The sequence below is a fragment of the Stenella coeruleoalba genome, assembly GCF_951394435.1.
Source record: "Stenella coeruleoalba genome assembly, chromosome: 14".
Lineage (NCBI taxonomy): Eukaryota > Metazoa > Chordata > Mammalia > Artiodactyla > Delphinidae > Stenella > Stenella coeruleoalba.
Window position 1 is genome coordinate 79590159 of NC_137160.1, and position 16770 is coordinate 79606928.

Genomic DNA, 16770 nt, shown 5'->3' on the forward strand with positions numbered 1-16770 from the left:
CCTGCGGTGTCGGCTCCATCCCCAGTCTCCCTGTTGCCTCCCACGTCCCCTGCCCCTTTTCTTCTGTGTCCCCATGTCCTCTCAAGTAGTCACAAGACAGCTGTGATCACTACTGCCCCACATCCCCACATTCCCACATTCCAGTCCCCAGCGAGAAAAGCCACTCTTTTCTCATCGCTTCTGCTGGGAGTCATTCTTATTGGGCCAGCTTGGGTCACATGACCATCCCTGAGCCAAGCACAGCCCAGGAAATCAGTGCTTTGATTGGTAAGGCCTGGGTCACATGCTCTATCCCTGGAGCCAATCTCACTTAAGCTTCACGTTAGCCCAGGAAGTAGATGTCCAATTTTACGGTGGAGAAGCTGCGTCTCCGGGAAGTAGCTCAGGTAAGTCCCATGGTGATGGTAGAACTTGAACCTAGACGTTTGCTTCCGGAAGAGTTAATGAGTTGCAGAGCTTCTTTTTAAGAGCACCTCCAAACCCCGAAATGACAGCAGGAGTCAGTGACCACTTCCTGAGCACCTACTTATTTTGGTCCCATGCTGGGAGCCAAGCATATAGCAAACAGCCACGATTCCTTCCCAGAGGAGCTCAGAGCAGCAACAGGCGTAGGCAGATGATAGAAAGCCCGGCCCTCACCAAATCCTCACTGTGTGCCGTCCTCACTGTGCCACCGTGCTGAGGGCTTTATATGTGTTCATAGATTTAATCACGCTACAATTCTATGAGTGTCACCGAACCAAACTTGGGTCCGCTGGCCCACAGGCAGTAAAGCCAATCTACTGACGCCAGGTGCGGTGAAGGAAAGTGCAGCGTGTACTGCAGGGCGCCAAGCATGGAGTCCAGGCAGCTGGGTTCAAAATGCCTGAACTCCCTGACAGCTTTCAGGGAGAGGTTTCTTTGTGGTACGCGGGCCTCTCACTGCTGCGGCCTCTCCCGTTGCGGAGCACAGGCTCCGGACGCGCAGGCTCTGCCCAGCCGCTCCACGGCCTGTGGGATCCTCCTGGACTGGGGCACGAACCCGCGCCCCCTGCATGGGCAGGCGGACCCCCAACCACTGCGCCACCAGGGAAGCCCCAGGGGAAGGTTTTTGAAGACAGGGTGAGGAAGAGGGTTGCCGGGTGTTTGGTCAGCTCTTGGACGTTCTTCTGATTGGTTGGTGGTGAGTTAATTGGGAGTCGGAGTCATCAACCTTCTGGTTCCAACAGGCTGGGCGGGGGCGGGTGTGCCTGCTTATTCTCCGCATGTAGTGAACGTCTTCCACCTGGTGGGGGGGGCGGGTTTCAGTATCTGCCGAATAGCTCGAAGGATTTGCCTCAGAATAGTATCTATAGCCCTTGAGAAGGAGCTAAAGGTCCTTGATTTTGTTTAAAGGCTAAACTATTATAATTTTGTCTGCTTGACCGTTTTCCTTTGTCTCTGTCTTTTCTCGCTTCTCTGATGAAATTTATTCTTTGGAACTCGGGGAACGCCTAGGAAGCTAAAGTTTTACTACGAACAAGAGACAGGTGGAGGGCGGGGAGGGGGGGCGGTCTGTCCCCGTAAGGGTCCTGCTCGCTTACAGGAGGAAGGTTCGGTTCTTAGCTCCATTTTACAGATAAGGAAACTGATGCATGCGAGGATTAGTGCATGGCCCCAAATCACCCACCTGCTAAGCAACAGGCTTAGAGAGTCTGACTCTACTATTAACCCATTAATTACCCTGTTCTGCCTTTCTGTCAGCAAAGCAGAACGTAAGGGTGTCTTAAATGAGTCCGTCCACCTTGTGGGAAGAGAAGTGACCTTTCAAATCGGGGCATGGCAGGGGGGGTGGGGATAGGATTGGCTTATCAGAGGAGGGGTCACTCCACGGTTGTCAGGCTTGAGCACACGAGGCTGGGGTGGGGAGGTGCCTCACAGGCCCAAGAAAACACAGGAGCCAAAGGGAAGGGTATGTCCCTTTTAAAACCTTTTGATGGTTCCCTGTTGTTCAAAGGATTGAGTCCAAGCTTCTTTGTAGACTTGCAAGGCATTATGGGATCTTCCCCTGGGTCACTGCTCTCCACCCTCCCATAACCTCCTCCCTTCACCCTGCAGCCCCATCTGACTTCCCTCGGCTCCTCTAACCAGACAGGCCCTGTCTTGCTCCCAGAACTTTGAATACACTGCTGTCTTCTCCAGGGCTTACTCCTCCAGCGTCTTCCTTGACTAATCCTTTAGGATCTCAGCTCAGACTCCCAGCAAGCTGGCCAGAGCCCCTCACCATTACCCCCATCCCAACCCAGCACATCCTGTAACAGCTTGGGCATTTGTGTAGCAGAATAAATAATAATAACAATCACAAACACCAAAACTCATCCCAACTGCTCTGCTTTTAAGGATGAAAGGAGAAATCATTCAAGTAAAGGGGAAAATCCCTACTCATTTGATATTTGTTCAACCAATATTTACTGGGCACATACGGAGTGCAAGGCACCTTGCTGGGTGTCGTGTTACCCTTTCTTTTCACTTTGAGAGCCTGGTGAGGGAAAGAGAAAAGCAAAGCTTTCCTTTCCACGTTCGTCAGTTCTGGGTCGCTGAATGGTGAGACGCTGAGCGGGTAGAGCTGAGAGCCCACCCGCTGAAAGTACATGTGTATCGAATGGATGAATGAAGGAAGGAATGGTGAGCGTGGGTCTCTCTGGGAAATTAGGCCAAACACATGATCTCAGACCCCAGAAAGCCAGCTCATTTCAGTTCTGAGAGCTTCCAACTTACAGACACGAGCCTTGTCATCAAAACGGATGACTCGGCCCCTCCCCAGAGATCTCCAACGAAATGACCGAGGAACATTGTTCCGGCGCCCTCACTTTGATGATGGTGCTGGGACAGGGACCGCCCAGAACCTGCTTCCACGCTCTGCTCCCTTGACCCAACTCCCTGGAAAGTTTTATCCTCAGCCCCTCCCCACCCGCTCCTAACTGCCTGCCAGCCAGTCACTGCCAATGGTGATATATGGAGATGACTTGATTTGACCTTGAAGGAAAGAAACAAATTAATGTGTCTTGAAATAAATTCCCGGAATCAGTGGCTGGCTTCTCCTCCACCCCCTCCACTTTGCACCTGCCAAGTTGTGCATCATAATGTGAAAATCAACACTGTTTCATCCATGAGTGAACACCTGGAGCTGGTGGGGTGGAGGGCCGCTGGGAGGCCCCCTCCCACCCAACGCCCTGGGCCCAGGAGTTGCCAGAAGGGGTGGGAGGCTCAAGGCTTATTGTGGGCTCTGCGCTCTGGTTGCTGAGAGCTGGCTGAGTCACCCTGTCTGCAGTGAGAGCAGCCCACCCGACCACCAGCTGCAAGTCCTGCAAGTACGAGCAGATGGGGGCTGCCTGGTGGCTCCCAAGGAAAAGGGAAGGGCAGCCGTGTGGAATGGCACTGCCGTGGTCATTCTCCAAGGAGAACTGAGATGTGGGGAGGCGAGGAGACTGCAGGCCCCGCCCACACAATTCAGCCACAGGCTCAGCACCGATTCAACTGTATGCCCAGGTACAATGGAGCCAGGTGTCCAAATATTGGAATACTTCAGCACCACTTGACAAATAGCACTGCCTCTAAGCTGCCCCCAGTGTCTCAGCCTTTATTAAGCATGTCTTTTTATTCTGGTGCTTTGACTACTGGGCGCCTTGCCGACCTTGGAGGGACTTCCCCTCGCAGAGATAGCCAGCAAGCACCCCTCTCTTAGGAAGACCAATCCGGAGACCCCACCCAACCTTTGTCACGCTCTTTCCCTCTGAGCCACCGCCCACCTGCCCAGATCATTCAAGGTGAGGTACCAAACAACTAGGGACAGCCCTGTGCCCCAGAGCTAACTGAAGTTATTTGAACTAGCCTATTCTAAGTCTGTTTCCGCCACCTCCCCTGTTCCTTCCCGCAGAGACCACAATAAAGGCTCTTGTCCACATTCCCTCTGCCTTCTGACCGAACCTGGTGCCTCCCCGTGTGGCCCCCATGACGTGGCGAGCCCCCTCCTCTTGGCATCTGTGAATGTATTGAGCTGTTTTTTCTATGGCACTCGTCTCCCGATCTTTTAGCCATGCCTGAATAATGATGAAATCGACATTTTAAAATCTAGACACCTTCCTCCCTCTACCTTCTCCCACTTTTTCTAGGAATCAGCAGCTCCCTTTGGACCAGTGGCCATTCTGAATAGCCAGTGCCCTGGTCCTGCAAGTTGTTAAAGATTCTGAATACTTCCTCCTTTCCCCAGGCCCATTATGTATGAGGTACCATGCTGCGCCCTGGAGAAAAAGACAGACATGAGTCTCTGCCCTTGAGGGTATAATGGGGATCTCGGGCCATACGTAAATAAGCAAAGAGAATAGCAGGGTCCAGGGCAGAACTAAGTGTGCGCCCTGAGATCAGGGAGCTGCAAGGCTACTGGGGATCTGAGCTGTGATCACAGCTCTGCGGCTCACCCTATATGTGACCTTGTCACTTGACCTCTGTGGGCAGGCATTTGTTTTCTTATCCACAGAAGTGGGCGATGGCAATGCAGGGCTGCTGTGGGGATTACACAAGTGTGTGCCAAGTGCTTGGCCCACAGGTACTAATGCAGAGTAAGTCCACAGTAAATGGGGGGCACTGGCTGGTCTCAGCCTGGAAGGCGGAACCTAGGGTCTGCCAGGGAGCCGTGGCAGGTTACTGAACCGGTGGACTGAGTCTGCACCTGGAGCTGATGCTCTCCCAGCGCCTGCCTCCTAATTCTCGAGGTCTCCATTAGGGACAAGAAGAGTGGGAATTAGGGGCATCGAGGGGACTTCAGGCTCCACTGTCAGAGGTCTAGAGGTAACCCTGATAACACAGCTCTATCATCTTAGTTGCCAATCCCCACCCCCTGCCCAAGAATGAACCTATTTTTGTTTTAATTTTTATTTTATGTTGGAGTATAGTTGATTTACCGTGTTGTGTTAGTTTCAGGTGTACAGCAAAGTGATTCAGTTATACATATACATGTATCCATTCTTTTTCAGATTCTTTTCCCATATAGGTTATTACAGACTATTGAGTAGAGTTCCCTGTGCTATACAGTAGGTCCTTGTTGATTATCTATGTTATATATAGTCGTGTGTATCTGCTAATCCCAACCTCCTAATTTATCCCCCCCATCTTTCCCCTTTAGTCACCATAAGTTTGTTTTCGAAGTCTGTGAGTCTGTTTCTGTTTTGTAAATAAGTTCATTTGTATCTTTTTTTTTAGATTTCACATATAAGTAATATCACATGATATTTGTCTTTCTCTGTCTTAGTTTGATAATCTCCACGTTCATCCATGTTGCTGTAAATGGCATTATTTCATTCTTTTTAATGGCTAATATTCCATTGTATGTATGTACCACATCTTCTTTATCTACTCCTCTGTCGATGGACATTTAGATTGCTTCCATGTCTTGGCTATTGTATCGATAAACAGTGCTGCAGTGAGTATTGTGGTGCACGTATCTTTTCGAATTATGATTTTCTCCAGATATATGCCCAGGAGTAGGATTGCTAGATCACATGGTAGTTCTACTTTTAGCTTTTTAAGGAACTTCCGTATTGGTCTCCACAGTGGTTGTACCATGAACCTATTATTTTTTTAAATTTATTTATTTTTGGCTGTTTTGGGTCTTCGTTGCTGCGCGCGGGCTTTCTCTATTTGTGGTGAGCGGGGGCTACTCTTCGTTGCAGTGCACGGGCTTCTCACTGCGGTGGCTTCTCTTTGTTGCAAAGCACGGGCTCTAGGCACGCGGGCTCCAGTAGTTGTGGCACGCGGGCTCAGTAGTTGTGGCACGCGGGCTCTAGCGCGCAGGCTCAGTAGTTGTGGTACGTGGGCTTAGTTGCTCCACGGCATGTGGGATCTTCCTGGACCAGGGCTTGAACCCATGTCCCCTGCGTTGGCAGGCGGATTCTTAACCACTGTGCCACCAGGGAAGTCCTGAACCTGTTATTTTAAATCAGGAGAAACTTGCAGATATAACTTTGGAATCTGAATGATGTATTTTTTTATGGAAGAGGAGGATGACTTTAGCCCCTTAGCCTTCAGCACAGTCCCCAGAGCATAGGAAGGGTTCACAATATCAGCTATTACCATCACTGTTGTTTTTGTTGGTTATCCTACAAAACTACCATGGTGGAGAGGGTTAATTTTTTATTTTTTCATAGCATTTAAGTGCCTTTTTTTCTAATTAATTAATTAATTAATTTTTGCTGTGTTGGGTCTTCGTTTCTGTGCGAGGGCTTTCTCTCGTTGCGGCGAGCGGGGGCCACTCTTCATCGCGGTGCGTGGGCCTCTCACTATCGCGGCCTCTCTTGTTGCGGAGCACAGGCTCCAGACGCGCAGGCTCAGTAGTTGTGGCTCACAGGCCCAGTTGCTCTGCGGCACGTGGGATCCTCCCAGACCAGGTCTCGAACCCGTGTCCCCTGCATTAGCAGGCAGATTCTCAACCACCGCACCACCAGGGAAGCCCCGGAGAGGGTTAATTTTAAAAGAGAACATGGCGGAAGGGAGAGGGCCAGACAGCAGGCTGGCAGTAGACTGCAGCATTCTCCTCCTTGGAAGATTTGGAAATTGAGGAGAGACGCAGGTGGGCAATGCTGCTTGGCTAGCCTCACGCCTCCCTCCATCATGTCCCAAATGGAGGTGTCAGGATGCTCTCCCAGGCTGGAGCCCAGGCACCCAGTCTCCAGCATCTCTCAGTGGCTGAGGGGAAGGTCAGGTGGGGAAATACTTAGCTCATGCTCTAGAAATCCTTCAAGGGATTCTGATGTTATTGGTCTCAGGTGGGGCCTGGGCGTGGTTATTTTTATAAAGCTCCCCAAGGATTTCAGTGTGCAGCCAGGGTTAGGAACCACTGGAGGATTGTGGGGGGCGGGACGGCTGTGCAGGAGGATCCCGGGTTGGACTCAGCCTGGGTGAGGGGAGAGTAGCTCCTGGGGGCTTCTAGGAAGAAATGTTGTCCAAGCCGAAAGGATGAGAGTTAATAATAATAATGTTATTAAATGTTTCTTACCTGTAAGGCTCTGTCCATGCTCTGCACATCCATTTTTCCATTTAATCCGTAGCCAAACTACAGTGATGCAGAAATGTGCCCAAGTTCCCACAGCTGGGAAGTGGCAGCATGGCTGAGCCTGTTTTAAGCTCAGGCAGACTGGTTTCAGACCAGTGTTAGCCAGGCTGGGGGGCATGTGTGGTGGAAAGAAGGATTAAGGGTTTCTGGAAGAGGGAATCATGCCAGAAGAAAACAAAGCTCTTAATCCTCACTCAGAGCCTCAGTCCCTTCGCCTATAAAATGGGGCTCATTTGTCGCTGCCCTGAATATCCCCCAGAGGGTGGCTGGGAAGATGAGTGAGTTTGTAAATCAAACAGGACCATTGCTTAGTTATTATCACCATCCCAGCAGCTCAGTAAAGCAGGGAGGGCAGAGGAGAGTCATGGACCACTTGTCTCGGACGTGTTGCCTAGTGACCTGATATCATGGGACAGTGTCCATTTTCCTCTGCCTGTTTGTGCTCCATCAGAGCTGCGTGACAGCTGTGTGAATTTTGTTCTGACTCTGACAGTGAAAGCTTACAAAATCCACAGCAGACAGGATGACGGAGCTGACTGCCAGTGGCTCCTCAGATCTAAGCCAGCAAAGACACAGTTGTCAGAAGACAAGGTCTCACAGAAGGGCCGGAAATTGAGCATCTCTGGTGCATCCAAGATTTCACACTTGGGCAGCAGTTCCTAAAGTGAGTTCCGCCAGAAGAAAAGGGAATGGGTTGGGTTCTGCAGTCAGATAGTTTTGGGAAGTCCTGGGTTAAACGATACTCAAACCTTCTTCTTTAGCTTGGCGATGTGCACTGTGAACCTTTAAGAAGAAGGTTCAGCTGGTAGCTCTTGTTGCCTCACAGCTTAGCCTAAAATCAAGCAGCCTAAGACAATCAACATTTAATAGTTCACAGTTTCTAAGGTTCAGCAATTCAGCTAAGGCTGAGCTGGTCGTTCTGATTTGGGGTCTCATGAGGTTGAATCGTGATGGTGGCCAGGTCTGCAGTCATCTGAAGGTTTCACTAGAGTCGAGGGTCTACTTTTCTTTTTCATATTAGGGTAGAGTTGATTTACAATGTGTTAGTTTCATCCAAGTGATTCAGTTTTATATATAGTCAGTCCCCTACATAGGAACTTTCAAGTGGTGAACTTTCAAAGATGTGAACGTGTGTTTGCATGTCCAGTCACGTAAGTTCGTTCCTGTGTCTGGTGTACATGGTCACGTGCGTGCCTCCTCTCCAAGTGATTGTGCTTTTGTTACTTTACTGCACGGTACTCTATAAAGCACAGTATCTTTATTTCAAGACCAGGATGTCTGGAAGCAAGTGTAAGAGCAGCGGTGATGTAGCTGGTATTACTGTACTTTTCAAGGTACTGTACTCTAAGATTAAAAATGTTTTCTTTTTTGTGTGTTTGTTTTTTATGTATTATTTGTGTGGAGAGTATTATAAACCTATTACAGTACAGTACTATATAGCCGATTGTGTTAGGTGGGCACCTAGGCTAACTTTGTTGGACTTAGAACAAATTGTACTTAGGCGCTCTCGGAAAGGAACTCGTTTGTATGTAGGGGACCTACTGTGTGTGTATATATACACACACACACACACCACGTGGGCCTCTCCATAGAGCTGCTTGAGTGTCCTCATGGCATGGCAGCTGGCTTCCCTGGGAGCAAGCGATCCAGGAGAGAGCGTGAGACAAAAGCCTGGTAGGTCTTTTGTGATCTATCCGTGAAAATGGCATGACAGCGCTTCTGCTCTACGCTATCGAACAGTGCCGCCAGAGAGGGACCAAGTGGGTCAGAATTTGTTCTGACCTGAGGCAAGAGGTCTGGGCTTTAGTAGTCCAACATCGGCACTCATAGGCCGAGGTCTACCTTAGGGACGGAAGTGGGGGAGGCAGATTCCCCCACAAGGAAGTAAACGGCAGGCTTTTGGACGCTGTGGCTTCAGTAACTCCCAGGGTGGTTCTGCAGAGAAAAGTCACAGATGCAGACCCATGTCAGCAAGAGTGCCCAGCAGCCAGGGTGGGTGTGCTCAGAAACAGTAAAAAGCACATGAGGAGATCTGAGCCGATCCCCAGCAGCGTCTGCTGCATTTATGCTCAGGGATAATTGGAAATGACAAAACGGCTCAACTAGAGGGGTTTAGTTGCACAGGTGACGGCGCTTCCACACAATGGGAGAAAGTATGCAGCCGTTAACTGCCACACTCCTGAAGATGATTTATTGTCACGGCGCATGGGGAAAGCCGGCCTCAAGCAGGCAGTCTGTATAATACTCCATTTAAAAGAAATATAAATTTGCATTTATATTTTAGTTGCTTTAAAGTGACACTATTTTTTTTTTTTTTTTTTGTGGTACACGGGCCTCTCACTGTTGTGGCCTCTCCCGTTGCGGAGCACAGGCTCCGGACGCGCAGGCCAAGCGGCCACGGCTCACGGGCCCAGCCGCTCCGCCGCGGCATGTGGGATCCTCCCGGACCGTCTTAACTTCCTTGTGCCTCAGGCTCCCTGACAATAACGTAGAGGTGATGATAGACTGCTTTGTAGAGTTGTGAACCAATGAGTCAGGATACGTAAAACGCTTGGAGCAATCCTGGCACCGAGAGAGCACTTTGGCGGTGTAGCCCTACCTTCCCCTGCCCCACTCTCATCCCTAACGCGTCCGAGTGGCTAAGGTCTTGTTTGCTCTTCCTCGTCTCGTTAAAGCTATCCTGTTCCACCTTCTGTTGCATCCCTTTGGGATCCTGCCGGGTATAAGAGGGTAGTGATGAATTAATCAGGTTGCCTAATCACGGGCACCCGTGCTCAAGTCTCGCCTCCTCCAGGGAATGCCCTTTAACCCTTCTTCGGAGGCTCCAGAGAGCCCTGCGCCCAGCAGAGTCACACCTGTGGCTTCTGCCTGGCAGCTTCCATGTCCCCTTCCTCTGGTCCCAGTCCCTTAATATCTCTTTGGGGTATCCTCACCCTTGTGTGTGGTTTCATTGGGAATTGCCATCCCAGGGCCCTGTCCTTCCTTCACCAAGGGTGGGCACATGGCCCACGCTAAGCCAATCAGGGTCTCTCATGGGAGTGTGAACCGTTAGCAGAGAGATGGGAGGATGGGAAAGAACTGAAGCTGATTCATCCCAGTGACGATGCCCTGAAGAGATGCTCCTTTTTCTTACTCCCTAGGTCTTCAGCCCGACTCCCTTCCTGTCCTTCTGTTGCAGGAAGGGGCACCCTCTCCAGGGCCCAAGAATGGGCTCTTGTTTAACATTAGGAGATAAATTGTCCAAGGAGACACATGTGCTGACAAAGCAGGAGACTTTATTGGGAAGGGGCGCCCGGGTGGAGAGCAGCAGGGTGAGGGAGCCCAGGAGAACTGCTCTGCCACGTGGCTCGCAGTCTCGGGTTTTATGGTGATGGGGTTAGTTTCCGGGTTGTCTCTGGCCATTCATCTTGCTTGGCCCATATTTGGTCTGACTCAGGGTCCTTCCTGGTGGCGCACCTCAGCTAAGTTCCAGCACGAAGGTTCCAGCGCGTGAGGTTGGCAGGACAACATTATGGGCTGGCGTCTCCTCCCTCCTTGGGGCCCCTCCCGAATCCTCCTTGTTAGTTTTCGGCAGCAGCACACTGTGTTCCTTATCGGGACCTCCTGTTGTGAGACAACACACGCAAGTGGTTATGGTCGTGCCTGGCCAAGGTGGGCAGTGTAGGTCAGTGGTTCCCACACTTCCTGGGGGCCAGTGCTGAGCTTTCCTTTCAACTGTATGTGCTCTACCAAATCCTTCTCCCCCTGAACTAGATAGAGTCCATTTCTTTCCCTTGAAAACAATGAACACCAGCGGCTATAGCGAGAGAGGAAGAGAGAGAGAGACATGGAGAGGTGCTGGGCTGAGCGGCATCTGCACGCCACCTACAAAGGGGCACCTGAGTTCCGATCCAGCTCAAAAACAAATTCCTTCTGTGACCCTGGGCAAGTCCTCCTACCTCTCCCTTTGTTCCTCCATCTCCTGGAAACATCCCATCAATGCAGTGGTGCTCGGGATCCTGTCCTAAGCCCCTTCTGCTTCTCCCCGGGATCGGCACACACGTTCCGTAGCTCCAATGGCCATCTCTATGTTAACACACCCAGTTCCTCCTTGCAGTCCAGATCGGCTCTCCAGAGCTCCAAGTACCCCCTAAGCATTTCCACCCGAGGCCTTCTCAAACTCCTCACGAGCAAAACAGAATTCAATATCTCTTCCTGCACACTGCTCCCCTCCCTCCCTTTCCCCCCTTTCGCTCACGGCATCAACACGCACTCCTCCCCTAGAAAACCCAGGACTCTCCTCGACTGCCCTCTCTCCTTGTCCGCCTGTCACTAGGCGTCGTCCGTACTCTCTGAGGTCCTCTGTCAAACGAATCCTCCTGTTTGTCTAGCACTTGTCACTTTACAACATCCATTCACCTGTTTGTCCCTTAACCCTCACAATTCCAGGAGCTGGGTGGCATACTCCTCACAGGAGGAAATAAGGAATCAGAGAAGGGAAGCAACCTGCCCAAGGTCACATAGGAAGTAGAATTTGAGCTCAGGGATTTGAGCTCAGGACTGTCAGAGTCCATAGCCCGCGGGAGGGGTTTAGTTGCACAGGTGACGGCGCTTCCACACAATGGGAGAAAGTATGCAGCCGTTAACTGCCACACTCCTGAAGATGATTTATTGTCACGGCGCATGGGGAAAGCCGGCCTCAAGCAGGCAGTCTGTATAATACTCCATTTAAAAGAAATATAAATTTGCATTTATATTTTAGTTGTTTTAAAGTGACACTAATTTTTTAAAAAATAAAGTGGATGTTCAAGTTATTTTTTTAACTTGAGCCGGTATCCCCTCTGTCCATGGTGCCCGAATTAAGGAGAAGCAGGATTTGGGCCAGTGTCTCTCTGGCCGGTTACTAAGGTCCATGGTGTGCAAACAGCAACAGTGTTGTTCGTGAGCTCATGGGCTCCCCCCAGTTTCTAATCTGGGCTCGTGACCTTGGAACTCATCTCCCAGACAACCAGAGCGATACAGCAAACAGAGGTGTAGCTGCCAGCTTGGAGCTGAGCTGCCTGGGCAGGGCTGGCGGTGCAAACCCTGGATGTGTGCGTGCATGTGTGTGGGGCGTGGTGCCAACGTCCACAAGGGCCTCAGCCCACAACCTCCCCTCTGTGTACCTACACCGCATCCTCCCAGTGAACCGGAGGGATCCGGCACCCGTCCTGGCTGCGCCACCAGGATCTGGAAGCATCAGGAGACCGGGAGGGTGGGGACCTGCGGTGAGCACAGAACGCTCGCTGTGTGGTTCCAGGGCCCTGAGGTCCTGGGGAAGGTTCGGGAGACCAGGTTCCACACCTGGTCTTAATTCACACGTGTATCCAGCGTCTGAGCCCTCTCGCCTCCTCGCCTTGGTCTGAGCCTCTGTTACAGCCTATAGGCTATTTCTATCCTTGTCCCCGCGGTCAATTTTTGTTTTTTTGGTAAAATCTATAACGAAATTTGCCATTTTAACCATGTTTTACCGGAGCACAATTCAACTGCATTAATTACGTTCACCGTTCGTGTAACCATCACCACTATCTCTTTCCAAAACTTTCATTATTTCAAATAGAACTCTGTAGGCATGAAGCAATAACTACCCCATTCCTTTCTCTCCCCCGTCCCTGGTAACCGCTAACCTACTTTCCATCTCTATGAATTTGCCTACTCTAGGGATCTCATAGAATTCGAGTCATACAAGATCCCTTTGTGTCTGGCTTCTTTCACTTAGCGTGTTTTCAGGGTTCACCCATGCTGTAGCCCGTGTCAGAACTTCACTCCTGTTTATGGCTGAATGATGTGCCATTGTATGGAGCGATCACATTTTGTTTACACATTCATCTGCTGATGAATACCCTGCATTCAATTTGTCTGCAACAGCTAGAGCAGTCCTGGGAAAATACTACTCAGACCATGGCACGACTTTATTTAAACCCTCCTATGGCTCCTTAATTCACTGAGCTATGGTCCTTATTATGGCTACAAAGCCCTGAAGGAGTCTCTCTCTGAATACACACGCACCCCCCATTACCTCTGTGTCCCTCCAACCTCATCCCTTCCCTCTCTCTCCACTCCACTCCCTGCTGTTCTGTGAACACCTCAGGCTCACTGTCACCTCAGGGCCTTTGCATGCGCTGTTCCTTCTGCCTGGAATGCTTTTCCCCACCAGACGTCTGCATTGCTAACACCCTCGGCTCCCTCAAGTTTTTGCTCTGCTGTCACTTTCTCAATAAGACTCATCCTGAACACCCTCCTTAAAACTACGACCTGTTGGGCTTCCCTGGTGGCGCAGTGGTTGAGAGTCCGCCTGCCGATGCAGGGGACACGGGTTCATGTCCCGGTCCGGGAAGATCCCACATGCCGCGGAGCGGCTGGGCCCGTGAGCCATGGCCACTGAGCCTGCGCGTCCGGAGCCTGTGCTCCGCAACGGGAGAGGCCACAACAGTGAGAGGCCTGCATACCTCAAAAAACCAAACAAACAAACAAAAAAAACTACGACCTGTCTCTCCTCCATCCATCATTCGTGATCCCCCCCCCCCCCCCGTCATGATCTAGTTTCCAGAGCACTTGTCACTTCCTAACATATAATTTGTCTTTTTGTTATCTCCATTGTTTATTATCTGCACCCCATCTCTAGAATGTAAGCTCTATGAGGACAGGGATTTTTTTTTTCTGTTTGCCTGTTGTGTTTATCACTGTATCCGAAGCACCTGGCGTGCAGTAGGCACTCAGTAAATACTTGTTACATGAATGAATATGAGTTGGGACAAGTTGCTGCGCTTCTCTGAGCCCCTGTTTCCCCATCTGTGAACCAGGGATTGTGATCTGTCCCTGGGCTGGGGGTGTCGCAGGGGGATCGCGTCAGATAATGTCTGTAACCTCCCTTTGCGAATTGTAAAGCATCGCACAAGTGAGGGGAGGGGTGGAAGAAACTGATCTTCACTGAGCCCCCTCGAGGCCTGATGCTTCTCGGGATGTATCTCATTTTGTTGCCTCCATTTGACAGATGAGGAAACTAAGGTTCAGGGAGGTGAAGTAACTTGCCGCTCGATCACACAGTGTGACAGTGTTACGGAGTGAAAGCTTCAATCCAGCGGTCTGGCTTTTTCTCTAGGTTGCTTCCAGCTCTGGTATTTCATCAGCCTAGGAGAAAACCCCACCCTCTCCGGGGACCAGCTCGGAGCCCAGGGGAATGGTAATGAGAATGAAGATGTGAACAATAGCTGCCTTTTATTAAGAGCTTCCTACGTGTGTCAGGCTCACTTTACTAGTGCCAGGTGCTTTACATATGCTCTCCTCACAAGAAAGCGGGAAATGCGTGTCTTTATTCCCTCATAACTGCCGTTTGCTTGGAGCGCACAACTAAGAAAGAGCAGAGCCAGCATTTGAGCCTGGAGCAATTCCACTCCCAAGGCATCTTGAAAAGGGCCTTGATCTTGGAGGTGTGGTTTCTTTAATGCCACGTGAGCTGCCCCCCCCTCCAAGCCAGCCCTGGAGGGCACCTTTGTAGGTGGGGAGGCAAGCACACCGCCAGCCCCTGGGCCTGCCCTCAGTGTGAGCTGCAGGATGCAGGAGGAATAAGGCATCAGTGGGAACCAGGATGGGGACCCCACAAGCCTGCATTGCCAGCAGAGACAAATGAATAGACCACTCAGCAAACCAGGGCACTTCCATGCCAGAGCAGAACTGTCCCTGATAAATAGATCATCGAAGCTCCACGCCGGACGTGCCAATTTCAGCGGGAAAAGATGAGCGCATTTACCTGCCTGGTGACACCCTGACTGTCTTCAGGAGGTGATGGGGTATGAAAATACTGCCAGCATGCACTCTGCCCGGGGCTGTTTCCAGGGTCGGGGAGGAGGGTCTCATTACAGGAATGGTGTTTGTCTCAGACTTCCTGTGGGTGCCCAGATGCAAGGTCTAAATGCTTTCTATGCTTCCTTCCTCCCTTCCTCCCTTCCTCCCTTCCTCCCTTCCTCCCTTCCTCCCTTCCTCCCTTCCTCCCTTCCTCCCTTCCCTCCTTCCCTCCTTCCCTCCTTCCTTCCTTCCTTCTTGTGTTGGGTCTTCGTTGCTGCGCCTGAGCTTTCTCTAGTTGTGGCGAGCGGGGGCTACTCTTCGTTGTGGTGTGCAGGCTTCTCATTGCGGTGGCTTCTCTTGTTGCGGAGCACAGGCTTTAGGCGCACGGGCTTCAGTAGTTGCAGCGCGTGGGCTCATTAGTTGTAGCTCACGGGCTTAGTTGCTCCGCGGCATGTGGGATCTTCCCGGACCAGGCCTCGAACCCTTGTCCCCTGCATTGGCAGGTGGATTCTTCACCACTGCGCCACCAGGGAAGCCCCTCTATGCATTTTTTTTTTTTTTTTTTGCGGTACGTGGGCCTCTCACTGTGTGGCCTCTCCCCTTGCGGAGCACAGGCTCCGGACGCGCAGGGTCAGCGGCCATGGCTCACGGGCCCAGCCGCTCCGCGGCATGTGGGATCTTCCCAGACCGGGGCACGAACCCGTATCCCCTGCATCAGCAGGCGGACTCTCAACCACCGCGCCACCAGGGAAGCCCCCCTCTATGCATTTTTAAGGGATCACAATCATAGTACTAGCTAGCATCTATTGAGTGCTTACTATGTACCAGGCACTGGGTTTTTTTAAGTATACATTATCTCACTAAAAATAAAATATTGTTGAGGAGTCTCTGTTGCACAGGGGAATGACTGCTTTGAGGGTGTCTATTAATTCTTTTTTTTTATTGAAGTGTAGTTGATTTCCAATGCTGTGCCAATCTCTGCTGTACAGCACAGTGACTCAGTCATACACATAGAGACATTCTTTTTCATATTCTTTTCCATGATGGTTTATCACAGGATATTGAATATAGTTCCCTGGGCTATACAGGAGGACCTTGCTGTTTATCCATCCTGTATATACTAGTTTGCATCTGCTAATCCCAAACTCCAAGTCCTTCCCTCCCCCACCCCCCTCCCCCTCGGCAACCACAAGTCTGTTCTCTATGTCTGTGAGTCTGTTTCTGCATTGTAGATAGGTTCATTTGTGTCATATTTCAGATTCCACATGTAAGTGATATCCTATGGTATTCGTCTGTCTCTTTCTGACTTACTTCACTTAGTATGATCATCGCTAGTTGCATCCGTGTTGCTGCAAACGGCATTATTTCATTCCTTTTTATGGCTGAGTAATAATATTCCATTGTATATATATACCACATCTTCTTTATCCATTCATCTGTTGATGGACATGTAGGTTGTTTCCATGTCTTGGCTATTGTGAATAGTGCTGCTATGAACAGAGGGGATGCATGTATCTTTTTGAATTATAGTTTTGTCTGGGTATATGCCCAGGAGTGGGATTGCTGGAGCATATGGTAGTTCTATTTTTAGTTTTCTGAGGAACATCCACACTGTTTTCCATAGTGGCTGCACCAACTTATATTCCCACCAACGGTGTAGGAGGGTTCCCTTTTCTCCAAGGGTGTCTATTCTTTATATTTATTCTCAAGCAGCAAATAACAATACAAGGTGGTCCAGCCCCAGTTCACCTCCCAAGGGTTTCATTAGCTCCCCACCCCTGGCAGTAACATCCACCACATCAAGCTTCTCTCTATGTGTTTAGACTCTGGGGAAAAAAAAAAAAAAAAGACAACTGGGAATAAGAAAGGGAGACCAAGCAGGAAGCAGAAGAGGAGGATGT

At 50.5% G+C, this 16770-nt stretch overlaps 1 protein-coding gene across 4 annotated transcripts in view; it reads left to right on the forward strand.

The window, feature by feature from the left end:
* The first annotated feature begins 328 nt into the window (after positions 1-328).
* The window catches only part of CCDC60 (coiled-coil domain containing 60), a 265864-nt gene continuing 249422 nt past the window's right edge, over positions 329-16770 (forward strand). For all 4 annotated transcript variants that reach the window (XM_079941757.1, XM_079941756.1, XM_079941758.1 and 1 more), the window contains exon 1: positions 329-386. The gene's annotated coding sequence lies outside the window, so the exon portion shown is untranslated. The remainder of the gene's footprint in view (positions 387-16770) is intronic.